We start from the raw sequence: 17,963 nt of genomic DNA, 5'->3' as shown, positions 1-17,963 counted from the left end.
TTTACTTAGCTTAATGGCCTAAAGTCAAACTGTCGTAATTAAGGTTTGACTTAGTGATTAATCACTAATGGTCTAGTCAATTCTAGAATTAAGAATAGCTTTGAGTTGGTAATTATGTGGGTAATAAACCCTTAAAAGGGTATTCTCTGATTCACACTCTAAGTAGGTCAATTGTCGGGTCAAACTTGATTTTAAAAAGTCAACAGAAAGCTTATTTTCAAATAAACACATAATTAGCAATGTAGAAGCCATACAACCTGTTTTATCACTCTTATTACTTGGTAATTAATGTAAGAACATGTCTAAGCATGTTCAACCCGACAATTTTCTGTTTAAGCTCGGTTCGGAACCGAAAGTCGCATAAGTGGACTTTTACTTGGACTTTCAGTTCTGACCCATTAGAGCATAGTTTAGAAATGCCTTAGAGATTTATTAGGACCAGGTTATATGTTAGTATAACCCTCTGTGATTATACAACTTGGTTCATTAGTTATCCGATTCATTTGCATGTTTCCGTTATATGCCTAAATGTTGACCGTTATGCCCTTTTGATCTTAAAATGATATTTTTAAAAATTTGAAAGAATAGAAACCTTTATTACTGAAATATAAACATGTTCCTAAATTTTCACATCAGTTTGAGGTCTAGATTATGAGTTATGCTCAATAGCGTAATTAGAAAGCTTTTTATTAATTAAACGGCGTAATTAGCATATAGCCTATTTAAACCCAAAATTTTATACCAAACTTTTTATCTACTGATATAAAATAATATTTTGGGATTTTTGAAGATTTTTATTTATTTTTAGGCTGAGCATAACATAGGGTTCTAGCTTTAATTCGGTAATTGTCGATTTTGCCCTTTTGGCCTATAAAATAAGTTTTACAAAACATTTTGAAACCAAACCTTTTTCTACTGATTTTATATGATAAATAAGGTATTTTAAGATTTCTGGAATAACAAAAATATCAGCTTTTCTTATAAAACCCGAAAATCGCTTAAAATCGTCTTTTTACGCGTTTTTAACGCATAGTATAAGTTAAAACCATTTTTAACATATAAGGTTTGATGCCTACTGATATGTTTAGTAATTTTTTATACTTTAATAGTAAACAAAAGTTTTGAACTCAGAATGTTGATTTTTACCTTTTAAGCTTATGTGAAATTACCATAATGCCCCTAAGGTGCATAGTTTAGTTATAAATGATAAATTTCACATATATGTAATACCCTACTGTTATGATTTATAAAAATGAATATTTTTACTGATTATATCAGATCTGAAACTCAGATTTATAATTAATCTCTTTTATGAGCTTTAAAATGTCCAAAATACCCCTACGGGGCGTAGTTTGAGTTTAAATTCATTTTGGGCATAATGGAAGGTATCCTACTGATATCACAACATATTTAAGGCATATTAACTTAGGAAACCTATTCATGACTCATTTGGTTACCCATTACGCACTTTTCGCGTTCGGACCGGTTTATGTAACTAGTTTGCATAAATTAGCCGAAACGGGTCCTTATCATTTTTATCTCAAAATCCAGAATGTGTTTAGTTTACCCATATCAAACAAGTATACAAGCTTGTCGGGTCTAAACGAATCCGGTCTTCGCTTAATCATGCGTTTTGAACCGTATCTTCTTTTAAAACTAACCGGTCTAAGTTTAGGCTTAATTAAAGACCCGTTAGGAATCTAATAGGTTATTAAAAACCTTCGTTCCAGATTAAGAGCCCGGTAAAAGCTACCTGCACTTCCTGTTTGTGATTTATACTTGCTCAGGTAAATACTCTTAACTTATTTTCCCTTATACGGGCTTGGGGTACGGTATATAAAACACCGCTTGGTCGGGCATTGAATTGTTAATCATGAAAAGGTTAATTCATTGAGATGACCGGTTTAAATTGTTTTGTTTGCTTAAAGCCTTTGGGGGGTTAATGACCATATCCTGGATATCCTTGGCATCATTCATTGAAATGGCCACGACCTAAGCACGGGGTGTAGGCATACACCCGCCAGTGCATATAAATATAATAAGGTATAACCGTCGGGTTGAGAATAACTCACCGCGGGATTATATCATGTGGTGTGTCTATTAATCTTTAACGCGGTATTCAGCCTGGGCTACTGAACGTATAATAAACATGTAATTCTTTTACAAGTTTATATATAAATAATTATCCCAAGTTATAGATGAACTTTTGTGCCACGTGCATTCAAATCAATTTTCGTAAACTCTTTTCAAAATGAGTCGGTTAATTGTATTTACCAGTGTAAATTGACGTATTTTCCAAAAAGGCTAAGTGCAGGTACTACTCGTAATAGGCTGGCTACTCCTGGCATCATTAATCAAGTCTTGCAAGCTTTAGATGTTAAAGTCTGTTGAACAATTTTCCTTTTTATTTTGATCCGCCTGTGGATCCATTACAGTCCGTTGTGATACTTTGATATTACTATTTATTCGGTTGTAATGTGATTCTCATCTTTTGCTTCCGCTGTGCTTTTAAATTGTGTTGTTTGACTATGATGATATCAACTACGTCACGATACTCCCCACCGGGCCCACCGGTAATACGTGGAAATATCGGGGTGTGACAACGTACGTGGCACCAATCATCATGCACCGACTACTGCTCCACGATCTCCATTTAACCGTTGATGCCAGACCAGACAACAAGGACAATTACCATGCCACGTGGATCCATTCAATGTGCGCCAACTACCCGTTCGCCTGTAAAAACTAACGGTTGTGACAGAGGAGACAAAGAGGATATTTCTTGTTGTCGACATCAGGCCCAAGGTGTAACACCCTTGTTATTATTTTAAGGTTTTCGTATAGTTTACGGAAATGAACATGTAATTATAATTACATGTACTTTGAATAATACGGTTAATTTAAAACTTTTACAAATGAAGGTTTATATACATCGTAATGAATTTGAGTTTGTCGTTTAAAAGTTACGACGAAATATCGTGTGGAAGCTTTTAACTTTAACGTATTCGGTTCCTCATCGAGCTTGATCTTCATCCGGGCACTCTTGACATTCACCTATGATCAAAACCAACTTAAAAGTTAGTTTTGATAGTTAAATAATAAGTTTAAACAAGTTACATGGGTCAAATAAACAAAATTTAACAATTTTCGGATTCAGGGGGGCTAGACGCCCCATCTAGGGGCTAGACGCCCCCACCTAGCCCCCTTTTTGACAGCAAGTGCATTTTATGTTGCTGCATATTTCCAGCCAAACCAAGTTTTACGAAAACGGACATAACTCATTCGTTATTGATCCGTTTTACACGATTCTTTTTCCTACGCGTCCGTAATTTAATTCTCCATCTCATGGAATTCAAACCAAACATCCGGATTAATAAAATTTCAGACTTTTAAGTCTTCGACTTATTACCCTTTTTACCAAATTTTGACCCGTTCGTGTTTATATCAAACAAACATGTTTATTAGATCTATAAACTCATGAGATACATCATTTCAATATTGACCATCATATTAGGTTCGAATCACGTGTTTCTTACGCATTCTTAACCTGTTTTCGCTCATATGCTTATTTTGACCCGTTAAGGGTATTTAAGTATATTTTAAACACGATTCGCTTTCATTTGTATCTAGCTTTATATTTCGACATTTCTTACCAAGTAATCTTCCACCGCAACTATATTTGTGGTGGATTTAATGTGGAGATCCATATATTCCGAGTTTTATCCCTCGGACTATCATTTTACGGCAAAGACCCATATTGAGTCATTTGACCCAAGATTTACCCTTTTCACTCTTTATACTTATTCAAAGTATTTGCTTGATCATATAACTGGTTTTTAAACAACTCTTAAGGTTCATTTGCTCGATTTTGCTTACGAGGGCGTTTTGGTCATCTTAAATCCTTTCTTTACAACAAAAGACTTTTCATGTCATAATTGACCAAAATTCCACTTTTAAACTAGGCTCTTGTTTTAATAGCCATTATGTTTTCAAAACACAATGACTATAACTTAAATCATTCGGTTTACTTAAAAGATAACCTAATGTCCTTTTTATCTTGTTTAGCCCTCATTGAACTTCAAGTTCTAATGATGATTTGACCTATTATACATACCTGGCTCGAATCAATATATTGACCCGTTTTGATTCCTTGCCTTAGTAGCCGCTAAGTAATAGCGATGTCAGCATTCAATCAATATTTATTCCTGTAATCATGCAACTCTACAAAACATTAGCCGATATTGTCAAGGGTGATATTTTCACCTTTTGACCCGTTTAGTCTATATGACCGTTTACTTTTGCGAGATGGATTTATTATTATTTCGTCTACATGACTTATACCGGTTTACACCGTACGGTCAATTTTACTTATAAATCTATTTCTTGATTATTTTGACCCCTTTATATCTTTCGCCATAAGGTGTCCTTCAAAATTAACGGTTATCGTCAACGAGTGACCACATTACCGTTTTACCTTTAATAATTGTATTGATTTTCCTTATAAGGTAAATCATTCAAAACTCGTTATTTATTAGTCATTGCATGACTAAATGACCTTATTAGCTCTTTTTAACCATTCAACATGGTTTATCATTATTGTCTTTTGTTCCGAACCGCGCATATCGGGTCGAAACATCATAAGTCAAATGTGACTTTTGATTATTCATAATCTATAAAACCAATAGATATTAAATAAAAAGGTGTAAGCTTTAACTTACCTCGCATCCCGAATACGCCTTTCTTCTCATGCTTGATTCGTTTGACCGCTTCTTTCCCAAGCCTCCACCTAGCTCGTTAGGCGTCAAACTATTGTCAACATTTACGAGGTGGTTAAATTAGTCATTAAAAATCACGACTATTCCACCTCACTTATTTTCTATGTCGAAACTTCTATTCGAATTTTTCATTAGTTAACTTAACTTATCAAAAGTTAACTACTTTGATCATTTACACAATTAAGTCTAGATTAACTTTACGCTTTGAATCCTTATCGGTTCGTACTTCGCATAATTTGTCATATAATTCAAATATGTGTTTCACCCGAAATTTCCACATTTTAGCATTCATTTAGGCATTTTATCAAACACCTAACGGGCATACTTTTACACATTTACAAACTAGTTCATAACTAGTTATTTTTACCAAGGTTAACATCAAAATTCAAACCTCCATGTCTAGTGTTCATGAACTACACCTAGTACTAGTATCATAACATCATTATTCATCAATTTAACACTCTAATTCAAGTGTTCATCCTATTGTCATAAAATCCACTTAGCACACATATAGGTGATCACCAAATCATTCATGTCATAGCATCATATGTATGATTTTCACTTAGGGTTTAGTTCCTAAGCATGTATACATCACTAATTTAGCCATAGCTCCTCTAATCCTTACATAATTCGCGAATTATGATGCTAACTCAAATTTTGCAACTTCACGAATCATCAAATTTTTACATACCTTATGATCCCCTAGGTTGGGTGATCATTAATTCATGTTCATGCATCGATTTGGCCTTGAATCAAGCTTCAATTTGATGATTCTTGACAATTTAGGGTTTAGCTCCCTTTTTTCCTTTCCTCTGGTCGATTACAAGCATATGTGTGTGTAGTGTTTTAATTTTAATAACATTTAGTTTCTAACTTTCCCCTTTTGGCCCCTCTAGTTCACCCTTGTTGCATATAACATGTTTTAACCAAGGTTTCTCATAACTACAAGACTTGTAATTAACTAGGTTATTTATTTCCTAGTTAATTTTTATCTTGTTCATAACCGTTATTTAATATGTATATAAAACCTATATATTTTTGGGGTGTTACTTATCCCGTTTTATTTTAGGTCCCGTTAACTCGGGCCTTTTATATACTTTGTTTTCTCATAGTATTTATCCTCCTTTTTAATTAATATTAGATTATTTATTTAAATCCTTATATTCATCCGGTTAATTTTACCACTAACGGTATTTTACCCGTTCATTATTATTAACATGGTTTGATTACCAAACCCGTTTTCGGGATGTTACAAGTCTACCCCCCCTTAAAGAGGTTTCGTCCCCGAAACCTTATTTACGTAGTTCATTGGTTTAATCAAATGAACGTAGTTTCGTTTTCAAGGCTCCCGTTTCTTTTGGTAAAAAAATTTCATTTATACTGACGCGTATGTCTTTCCTGTGTAAAGCCTCGTGGGCCGTTACTTTCAGCTCGTATCCGTTATCCTTACTAATTATCTATTTTGGCGGTTAGACTTGTCAGTCGCCGTCACTTCATACCCCGTCACCCGGGTATTTTATTTTACCATCTCCGGCCTTATGTATGTTTACGATTTCCTAATTCACCTCATACCACTTATGTTTTATTAAAACGTCGTCTTAACTAAAAAAAAACTAAATTTTTAGTTTACGTTTCCTCTTTGCCTTACATCTTCCTCTCGTTTCTAGGAATGTTACTTCTGAGGATCTAATCCTTTCTATTATTATTTAATGTGGGGGTACTATAACAAATTCCCACGCTTAACTCATATGACCCATAGGTTCTTTTACTTAGCCTCGTAGGCTATTTATTTAGGTTTTTACTTTTTACCTTTTAAGGTGAGACCCCGACAATTCGTTTCCTTTTATTTGCGACCTAAAGGTCTTTTTGGTCCCGTAGACCTCAACACTACTTTTAATCCCGTAGGTTATGATGATCCCGTAGATCATCTTTTATCCAAGTCATTATTCAACTGTGTATATATATATATATAGGGAGCCGCTAGAATGAAAACCACCCTGAGTTGTAAGAACCGCGAGAACTACACCCCACGGGTGGGCGTTCACCATGATTTTTTTTACAACTAGATGTGTGTATTATAAACACAGCCGTAAAAAAAAAAAAAATTAAACGCCGCGGCCGAGGGGGTAGTTTTTTACACCACAAGTTTGGTGAAAAAAAAAAGAAAAAAGAAAAAAAATTAAAAACACCAAACTTGTGGTGTAAAAAACTACCCCCTCGGCCGCGGCGTTTAAAATTTTTTTTTTACGGCTGTGTTTATAATACACACATCTAGTTGTAAAAAAAAAATCATGGTGAACGCCCACCCGTGGGGTGTAGTTCTCGCGGTTCTTACAACTCGAGGTGGTTCTCATTCTAGCAACCCCTACATATATATATATATATATATATATATATATATATATATATATATATATATATATATATATATATTTACGGTGTCCAGGTACCATTTTTATCTTTCAAATCTTTTATTTTCGCTTTTGCATTTCGTTTTACCTTGACCGTAGTCTAAGGCTACATTTGTTTTCTTTTAAATTATTCTTCCGACTCTATGACTTCTTCCGTCATTTACACGTCGGTTCGTCTCATTCTTATCGCTATTCAGTTTACGCCTCTATTTCCTTTCAAACCGTTACCCGTGTTCTTTATCTTAATGTTTTAACACTCCAGTTTCACTGGTTTGCATTTTCCTTTCTATACTTTTTTTACGACCTATCACATAGGTTCATTGATATTTCGCACTTTTATTTATTCGATTCGCGCTTATTTACTTTAGCAAGTGTCATCCTTTATTAAATTTGTTTGACTTGTTCGTGCGAAAATTCATCACTTATGAATGTCAAACTTCAGTCTTTGTTCGACCCGTTCAGCTTTGAAATAGTTTAACGTAATTTATCAAAATTTCTATTTGCAGTATCTTATCGTCCTTTAGTCATGACCCAAAACCCGAGTCTTTTTGACTTTCCATACGCGTTCTTGTTTCTCAGTCTACGCATGCGTTTAATTCCTTACCCATCAACCGGGTGTTTTACCGAAATCGTTATCATTGCACCCCTTCCGGTATGCATTAAGAATTCATTTCGATTTACTTGGTCATCTTAGCGAAATCCGTCGTTTTTATTTGACCATGTCTTTTATTCTTTACGTGACCACCATTGGCGGCCTTATTTATTTTGAGTGACGATTATCATCGTTATCCTTTCTTTACTATGACTAAAGTTAACAACCTTGATTATCTCTTTTTTTTCGTGTGGGCAACACCTTTGTTTTTATGACCCGGCGGATCATCTATACTTTGGTTTTACTTGCCCATTTTGTTCACCATTTTCGTGAATTTTCTTTTGATTATTCATTTATATCATCATTTACATTAATCCTTGTCCCTTCTCTCGGGCTCATTATCCTAATGTAATACGCTTCCGTCACCCGGCTGTGCGTTTACATTATTATCAACTATTTTGTTCATTTGTTTCATTTGGGTACTTTTTAATTTGTCTCATTCACCCCGTCCTTACTACATCGGATGTAAATGTGTCCGCTATAAGAAGTTCATGGTATCATATGCCACTACTTACTTGGCCAGAGTAAGCGATTAACACATGACACGCATGACCTTTTTATAGTTTTCACATCATGCCCTATGTAAGTAATGCCTCTATTTGTTTCTCTTGGAAACAATATCCCGAATACATTTTCTATTCGGGTTTTTCCAAGTTTTTTTTTTATCTACATATGCAACTTTCAATTTCTACATATTTGTTGCATATTACTATTTGTGCAATTAAATTTAAAATGTGCACCTGGTAATGCTTGCCCTAACGGGCTTCTCTTGCCATTAGCCTTGTTCGCGACCGTTACGCGATTTAGGTCCTTGATGAGCATACTCTTTGGACCGTTCCTCTGTCAAATCTGCGATTTGTTAAACTCTCGCTATCCTCATATGCGAGTGTCCTTCAACTAAAACATATACAATAGTTAGTAATTTCAACATTAAAGGATGCCCGTATTATAATACAAGGCTTTTCTACTGTACGCATGAACGTGTGTAATTTCGTTGACTATATCTATTCTATATCGTTTTTATTGGTGTAACGTGTATTACACGATAATGGTATGTGTTGTTCTCAACACTTTAATCATACTAAACCATTGATATACATGTACTTACCGGATTTGCGATCAAGCCTCGAACCGAACACTTTATTCTTTTAACCTTGAGCTCTGATTACCATCTTGTAATTATTTTAAGGTTTTCGTATAGTTTACGGAAATGAACATGTAATTATAATTACATGTACTTTGAATAATACGGTTAATTTAAAACTTTTACAAATGAAGGTTTATATACATCGTAATGAATTTGAGTTTGTCGTTTAAAAGTTACGACGAAATATCGTGCGGAAGCTTTTAACTTTATCGTGTTCGGTTCCTCATCGAGCTTGATCTTCATCCGGGCACTCTTGACATTCACCTATGATCAAAACCAACTTAAAAGTTAGTTTTGATAGTTAAATAATAAGTTTAAACAAGTTACATGGGTCAAATAAACAAAATTTAACAATTTTCGGATTCAGGGGGGGCTAGACGCCCCACCTAGCCCCCTTTTTGACAGCAAGTGCATTTTATGTTGCTGCATATTTCCAGCCAAACCAAGTTTTACGAAAACGGACATAACTCATTCGTTATTGATCCGTTTTACACGATTCTTTTTCCTATGCGTCCGTAATTTAATTCTCTATCTCATGGAGTTAAAACCCAACATCCAGGTTAATAAAATTTTAGACTTTTAAGTCTTCGACTTATTACCCTTTTTACCAAATTTTGACCCGTTCGTGTTTATATCAAACAAACATGTTTATTAGATCTATAAACTCATGAGATACATCATTTCAATATTGACCATCATATTAGGTTCGAATCACGTGTTTCTTACGCATTCTTAACCTGTTTTCGCTCACATGTTTATTTTGACCCGTTAAGGGTATTTAAGTATATTTTAAACACGATTCGCTTTCATTTGTATCTAGCTTTATATTTCCACATTTCTTACCAAGTAATCTTCCACCACAACTATATTTGTGGTGGATTTAATGTGGAGATCCATATATTCCGAGTTTTATCCCTCGGACTATCATTTTACGGCAAAGACCCATATTGAGTCATTTGACCCTAGATTTACCCTTTTCACTCTTTATACTTATTCAAAGTATTTGCTTGATCATGTAACTTGTTTTTAAACAACTCTTAAGGTTCATTTGCTCGATTTTGCTTACGAGGGCGTTTTGGTCATCTTAAATCCTTTCTTTACAACAAAAGACTTTTCATGTCATAATTGACCAAAATTCCACTTTTAAACTAGGCTCTTGTTTTAATAGCCATTATGTTTTCAAAATACAATAACTATAACTTAAATCATTCGGTTTACTTAAAAGATAACCCAATGTCCCTTTTAACTTGTTTAGCCCTCATTGAACTTCAAGTTCTAATGATGATTTGACCAATTATACATACCTGACTAGAATCAATATATTGACCCGTTTTGATACCTTGCCTTAGTAGCCGCTAAGTAATAGCGATGTCAACATTCAATCAATATTTATTCCTGTAATCATGCAACTCTACAAAACATTAGCCGATATTGTCAAGGGTGATATTTTCACCTTTTGACCCGTTTGGTCTATATGACCGTTTACTTTTGCGAGATGGATTTATTATTATTTCGTCTACATGACTTATACCGGTTTACACCACACGGTCAATTTTACTTATAAATCTATTTCTTGATTATTTTGACCCCTTTATATCTTACGCCGTAAGGTGTCCTTCAAAATTAACGGTTATTGTCAACGAGTGGCCACATTGCCGTTTTACCTTTAATAATTGTATTGATTTACCTTATAAGGTAAATCATTCAAAACTCGTTATTTATTAGTCATTGCATGACTAAATGACCTTATTAGCTCTTTTTAACCATTCAACATGGTTTATCATTATTGTCTTTTGTTCCGAACCGCGCATGTCGGGTCGAAACATCATAAGTCAAATGTGACTTTTGATTATTCATAATCTATAAAACCAATAGATATTAAATAAAAAGGTGTAAGCTTTAACTTACCTCGCATCCCGAATACGCCTTTTTTCTCATGCTTGATTCGTTTGACCGCTTCTTTCCCAAGCCTCCACCTAGCTCGTTAGGCGTCAAACTATTGCCAACATTTACGAGGTGGTTAAATTAGTCATTAAAAATCACGACTATTCCACCTTACTTATTTTCTATGTCGAAACTTCTATTCGAATTTTTCATTAGTTAACTTAACTTATCAAAAGTTAACTACTTTGATCATTTACACAATTAAGTCTAGATTAACTTTACGCTTTGAATCCTTATCGGTTCATACTTCGCATAATTTGTCATATAATTCAAATATGTGTTTCACCCGAAATTTCCACATTTTAGCATTCATTTAGGCATTTTATCAAACACCTAATGGGCATACTTTTACACATTTACAAACTAGTTCATAACTAGTTATTTTTACCAAGGTTAACATCAAAATTCAAACCTCCATGTCTAGTGTTCATGAACTACACCTAGTACTAGTATCATAACATCATTATTCATCAATTTAACACTCTAATTCAAGTGTTCATCCTATTGTCATAAAACCCACTTAGCACACATATAGGTGATCACCAAATCATTCATGTCATAGCATCATATGTATGATTTTCACTTAGGGTTTAGTTCCTAAGCATGTATACATCACTAATTTAGCCATAGCTCCTCTAATCCTTACATAATTCGTGAATTATGATGCTAACTCAAATTTTGCAACTTCACGAATCATCAAATTTTTACATACCTTATGATCCCCTAGGTTGGGTGATCATTAATTCATGTTCATGCATCGATTTGGCCTTGAATCAAGCTTCAATTTGATGATTCTTGACAATTTAGGGTTTAGCTCCCTTTTTTTCCTTTCCTCTCGTCGATTACACGCATATGTGTGTGTGTAGTGTTTTAATTTTAATAACATTTAGTTTCTAACTTTCCCCTTTTGGCCCCTCTAGTTCACCCTTGTTGCATATAACATGTTTTAACCAAGGTTTCTCATAACTACAAGACTTGTAATTAACTAGGTTATTTATTTCCTAGTTAATTTTTTATCTTGTTCATAACCGATATTTAATATGTATATAAAACCTATATATTTTTGGGGTGTTACGTATCCCGTTTTATTTTAGGTCCCGTTAAGTCGGGCCTTTTATATACTTTGTTTTCTCAAAGTATTTATCCTCCTTTTTAATTAATATTAGATTATTTATTTAAATCCTTATATTCATCCGGTTAATTTTACCACTAACGGTATTTTACCCGTTCATTATTATTAACATGGTTTGATTACCAAACCCGTTTTCGGGATGTTACACAAGGCCCATCAGCCCATCTTCTTCACAACTCTCTTCGGCTATAAATAGAGAACTCGTCTACAAGTTTAAGGATCGCTCTTCTCAAAACAAGTTCTTATTCTCACGCCAGAGGGTGGTTGAAAGGAGAACCCTCTATTCTCCTCCTCGTAACGAGCTTCACAGTGTTGTGGTTGTTTTACAAGATCATTACAACTATTATTCGAGTAAGAAAGAAGATTAACTTTATTTTGACAAGACAGATATCACAAATTAACCCTCAACTTGGTGTTTTTTCAGTGACGATACATACCGATGTAGGTGGTGCACATCTATTTAGATCATCTCTAAATTAACAACTTTTATAATAGTATTTCATCTGACCTGCTATATAAGTTTCTCATACTTAAACCGACCCTTTGTATAGTTTTGGTATTCCAAGTGAGCTATAATGATCACTTGTATCAGTTCTATGTTACTCAATCCTCAATCAACATTAGTTTTCACATAAGCATATTTACTTAAGATACTTTTATAGTTTAAAAAGAAATTTTAAATAATTAGGTGTTATTTGTTTTTTCAGAGGTAAAACGTCTACAGTCTGCGGACCACATCTGCAAACATCTGTAGCAGAAGAGGTGGAACAAACTTCTGCAGTCTACAAGAAAAAAATTGTTTATTTTTTAACTTCTGCAAGCAAGCAGCACCTGTCTCTCCCCCTCTCTCTCTCTCTCTCAAAAAACAACCATCACCATAACCATCATACACCACCACCACCTTCTCGTAGCCACCACAACCACCTCATCTGCAACCACACACCGCCAATGTCGACGGAAACTTTCCAACAATCAACAAAAACCCACATAAAATTAGCCAAAACTTTTATCAAATAAAGCATAATTAAATTGGGGATTATGAACAACAACAAAAAATTGACTTCAATTCATCATGAAGAAACTATAAAAAAATTAAAACAACATTACAAATTATGTAAATTGACATCGGTTCAGTATGCAAAACGATTGTTTAAACAAAAAAAATGAGAATTTGCATATTAGAAGAAATTACCCGCCCTTGGATCTGCAATACCCATCACCGACACCGGAACCCAACAACCGACACCGACGGCTAAAGCTGGGGTGGAGGGAGGGAGGCCGGCAGCTGCAGCTGGGGTGGAGAAGGGAGGTGGTTGTTGTGTGGGAGCGACGGAGGAGGTGGAGGTGACGGAGATGTGGTGGTGGTGGCGGAGGAGGTGGAGGTGGATGTGTCGGTTAGGCGGCGAGGCAGCAGGTGGTTGTCGGAGGAGGTGGAGGTGGTGGCAGAGGAGGTGGAGGTGACGGCTGAGAGGAGAGGTGCTAGGGTTTTGATAAGAGATGTCTGTGTTTTGAGATTAGGAAAGAAGTAGAGGTTAGAAGGGTTGGAAGGGTTGGAAGAGGTGGGAAGACATTGGACCATGTCTGCGTGGGGAAGAGGACGAGCAGAGGTTTGAAGACATTTTTTAATAAAATTTCTTCTAAAAAACAAATGAACTGCAGAGCTAAACGTCTGTGAGTGATCTGCGTGGCGCAAACATAAAAGATCAGAAGAGAGTTTTCTGAAAAAACAAACACCCCCTTCGTCTAATATTAGCCACAACCAATGATTGTATTGGGAAAAATTAAAATACATAGTTACTATTTTAGAGCACGTCTTTAATCTTTCTCTAAAAAAATAATATAATCATTGTATCCATTGCTTTATAAAATAAACAGATATTATTAAGCATTTATTGTTTGGCATGCCATGATTATGTAGTTAACTTACTGGCATAATGTTTCAAGTTGTGTAAGCAAAAGGGTTTTTTTTTTTTTTTTTTTTTTTTTTTTTTTTTTTTTTGTGGTGTGTGTTATGTATGTGACAACCATAAGTAGCTATACCATTCACCACTTTATCATACTCTGAAGTAGTGTGACCATTTTACAAGTTATGAAAAGTTAAATACATATAATTTCAATTCATGAATCAATGTTCGGTACATTAAATTTAGAGTAAATTACAAGTTTTGTCCTTTATATTTGTCCTAAATTTCAGGTGTTGTTATGTACCTTTAAAATTGATGATTTTTGTACTTGATATTTAAAAATATTGTACGTTATGTCCTTTAGGGCAAACCCAGTTATAATTTTCAGTTAAGTTATGTCATGTGCACTGCACATGAGGGTAGAACGATAATTTCACCTCCCCACTTGTCTTTCCCCTTTTAATACCCTAATTTAGCTCATCGTCAACCTAATTAACAATTCGCTAATATCATACATCTCAACAGAACTCATCCTACTTCCAGCAGCTGCAAACATAGTATGCCTTGATCCACCAACAACCGCAATTATCCTATTCGAATTCGGAACAACCGCACACGCAAAGCTCCCACGGGCCGAAATCATCGGTTGATGTGTTTTTGTATAATCTAAAATCTATATCTATACTATATAATAAAAGAAATCTGTTTTGGGACACTTGTCATCATATTAAGCCATGTTTTATATATAAGTATTATTTTTTTTTAATCTTTTCTAATTAATTATATATAATCCTCCTACTAAATATTATTTAGTTTAATTTCTTATGGATAATTATTATTTAGTTTAATCTCCTTCTCATTTATAATATTATTTATTTAACTGATAGAGTAAGTTACGATTTTGGCCCCTGTGGTTATATTACTTTTACTCTTTTAGCCCAAAAAGAATTTTTAACATCTGAACCCCCAACGTTTTTTTTCTAATCTTTTTGGCCCCTAATGTCTTTTTTCTAACCCTTTTGGCCCCTAACATTTAATGGATGGGGTTAGTGTTAAGGGCCAAAAGGGTTAGAAAAAAAGACGTTAGGGGCTCAGATGTTAAAAAATTCCTTTTTGGGCTAAAATGGTAAAAGTGATATAACCAAAGGGGCCAAAATCGTAATTTACTCTAACTAATATTATTTATCATTTATACATTTACGGAGTTTTAAATAATGGGTTAAATTTATTGAGACTTCGTTAACAAATTTTGCTACAACAAAATAATCTATTTATATGAATCTAAATTTTTATCTATACTATACTATATAATAAAACATTAATGTGTGACACATGTTGTTCATTGTAGATATTTATTTTATGATTTTCTCGTCTCACTTCCAAACTTATCTTATATTAATTAAATAAATAAATGAATGATGAGCTAATATTAATTTTATCCTAATTTAAAATACCATTCTTCTATTTTTCTAATAAAATATTATCCGAAATTGTAAACTGTTAATTTAAAACATTTTAAATAAAACAAATTATTTATCACGAAAATCAAACTTTGTATTAATATATTAAATATTTTTATTTTCAACATACAAAATTACATTTACTAACTTTTTTTATTATTTGGTATATAAAATTACGTTTATTTACCTCGTATAATAAATGAGGTTTTTTAAAGATGTATTAATTTATTATTTGGTAAACGATATTAAATTTATTCAACCCGTGTAATACATGTGGTTTTAAAGATATAATTTTTTTATTTGGTATATAAAATTACATTAAATCAACCCATACAATATGGTTCTTATATATATAACTTTTTATTATTTAATATATAAAATTATATTTATTTAACCCGTGCAATAAAGGAAGTTTTTAAAGATATAGTGTTTTATTATTTAGTATATAAATTTGTTTACTCAATCCGTGTAATACACGGGGTTATAACCTAGTTCAATATATAGATAAACATTAAATATTTTTTCATTTAGTGTACACTTGATAAATTCATCCCAAAGTTTGTTCATTTTGTCTTTGTCCATACACAACTTGGGCAACATATCCACATGCAATATTTATTCTTGAATCCTGCATTGTTTTCTAAAGGCATAGAGAGTTACATGTGAGCATGTTTCCACTCGATTTTTGTTACATGAAAGCTGGATTATTATGTAAACCCAATTCATATGGATTTTGAATATTAAAAAAGACAAATTGTGTAGTTGTGTCACGAGAACAGATATGTTTCATGATATTCAAAGAATATATCGTTTTCAGAGTGTATGTACAGGATTACAAGTTGTCAAATTTTTAATTGTTGTTACTCGACTAATTATTTTAGTATAAACATATGGTCTCCGTAAAAATATGAACACGAACGTTTAAGTTATTAGTCTCGATTTGTGCTCTATCAAAAGTGCCTACATTTGTTCGGCTAACTTGCCATTCGGGGACATATATCAAGTACACATACCGCTTAGCAATTAAGCTAATTGAAGTATTACGTGAAATTACAACAAGAATAAAGAGTTAGAATAGGCATTGCGATAAGGTAATTAAATGTCCTTCATAAAATAAAGACCGACGTTTATATATATATATAGGGAGCCGCTAGAATGAAAACCACCCCGAGTTGTAAGAACCGCGAGAACCACACCATCCGGGTCGCCGTTTACCATGATTTTTTTTTACAACTAGATGTGTATATTATAAACACATCCGTAAAAAAAAAATTTAAACGCCCCCCCTCGGGGGTAGTTTTTTACACCACAAGTTTGGTGAAAAAAAAAGAAGAAAACAAAAAAAAAAAAAACACCAAACTTGTGGTGTAAAAAACTACCCCCGAGGGGGGGGGGGCGTTTAAATTTTTTTTTTACGGATGTGTTTATAATATACACATCTAGTTGTAAAAAAAATCATGGTAAACGGCGACCCGGATGGTGTGGTTCTCGCGGTTCTTACAACTCGGGGTGGTTTTCATTCTAGCAGCCCCCTATATATATATATATATTGGAATGTTCAAATAAGAAGAAAATTTTTGTAAGAATAAAAAAAATAAGTTTTAAACCAATAGAAATGCTCCATTTACTTCATTTAACATGTACATTTAATGTTATTAATAAGGGCATATAGGTAAACTTCTAATTATAACTAATTAGTAACTAATTAAACTTGAAACTCACTTTTAAATATACTCTTTCAAGATAAAATAATTTAGGGTGAAGAACAATTTTCGACATGTGTAGGATAAATTTTAGTATATGTGTATGATAAATTCTTAAATGTGTATGATAAATTTAGATATGCGTAGGGTAAATTTCGATAAGTGTAAGATACATGTAGGATACATTTTGAAATGTGTAGGATAAAATGTTTTTTTGTTTTATTAATTAGAGATAACATAATTAATGGGAGGAGTTACAAACTATTTAATGTTTTACCATTATGTCATTTCTTCTTTTTCTTCTCACATTAAATTTCTTCTCAAATGAACCTTCCCCTATATATATATATATATATATATATATATCTTGTAGATCTGCTGGTATCCATGTCACGAGTTTATGACCAAGCGTTATCCCTAACACCGATATTTTAGCACCTTTATAGCAATGCCCTTAGGTCGAAATGTGATAAAGCCAAGCTATTTCTAATTTATGACCAAGTGTTTTTCCTACACCGATATTTTAGCACCAAATGTCGATGCATTGCTCAACCGTAAATTGGGTGTCCCAAGATTAGTCATCTTAGACAACCTCTAGTCATTTCAAACAAAGCTCGAAGAAAGGAAAAAGTTCTTAATTCGATGCACAATACAATTTTTAAATTTGGTATGTTGTATAAAAGCAATGTTTTAACCAACTTAGAGACCATATTTGACAAGTGATGTTACTATTGATTTGAAGTAGACCTCTCAACTTTCTCAACGACATATGTAATACAAATTTATTTACATTTTTAAGACACTATGTTGTAGCGTTATTATGAATAACTATTTA

The 17,963-nt window shown here is 33.4% G+C and overlaps 1 long non-coding RNA gene across 1 annotated transcript; it reads right to left on the bottom strand.

The window, feature by feature from the left end:
* Nucleotides 1–4,123: 4,123 nt before the first annotated feature.
* Nucleotides 4,124–5,740, bottom strand: LOC110937078. Its single transcript, XR_002590529.1, has 3 exons — nucleotides 5,467–5,740; nucleotides 4,719–4,806; nucleotides 4,124–4,205 (listed from the first exon to the last, which is right to left on the bottom strand). It is a non-coding gene; the product is annotated as an uncharacterized LOC110937078 (long non-coding RNA).
* Nucleotides 5,741–17,963: the final 12,223 nt, after the last annotated feature.

The sequence above is a fragment of the Helianthus annuus genome, chromosome 1, assembly GCF_002127325.2.
Source record: "Helianthus annuus cultivar XRQ/B chromosome 1, HanXRQr2.0-SUNRISE, whole genome shotgun sequence".
In the NCBI taxonomy this organism is placed as follows: Eukaryota; Viridiplantae; Streptophyta; class Magnoliopsida; order Asterales; family Asteraceae; genus Helianthus; species Helianthus annuus.
The sequence above is the reverse complement of the archived record's forward strand: the minus strand, read 5'-3'. Positions and strand labels throughout refer to the sequence as shown.